The sequence below is a fragment of the Piliocolobus tephrosceles genome, unplaced genomic scaffold (genome assembly GCF_002776525.5).
Source record: "Piliocolobus tephrosceles isolate RC106 unplaced genomic scaffold, ASM277652v3 unscaffolded_43757, whole genome shotgun sequence".
Lineage (NCBI taxonomy): Eukaryota > Metazoa > Chordata > Mammalia > Primates > Cercopithecidae > Piliocolobus > Piliocolobus tephrosceles.
In genome coordinates, this window is record NW_022328484.1 from 1 (window position 1) to 312 (window position 312).

Sequence of the window (312 nt, forward strand, 5' to 3'; positions counted from 1 at the left end):
CACTCCCATCCTAACCATCTACCCCAGAATTCCCAGCACCATCCTAACCATCTTATCCCAGAATTCCCACTCCCATCCTAACCATCTGTCCCAGAATTCCCAACCCCATCCTAACCATCTACCCCAGAATTCCCAGCCCCAACCTAACTATTTATCCCAGAATTCCCAGTCCCATCCTAACCATCTACCCCAGAATTCCCACTCACATCCTAACCATCTATCCCAGAATTCCCACTCCCATCCTAACCATCTACCCCAGAATTCTCAGCCCCATCCTAACCATCTACCCCAGAATTGTCAGCCCCATCTTAA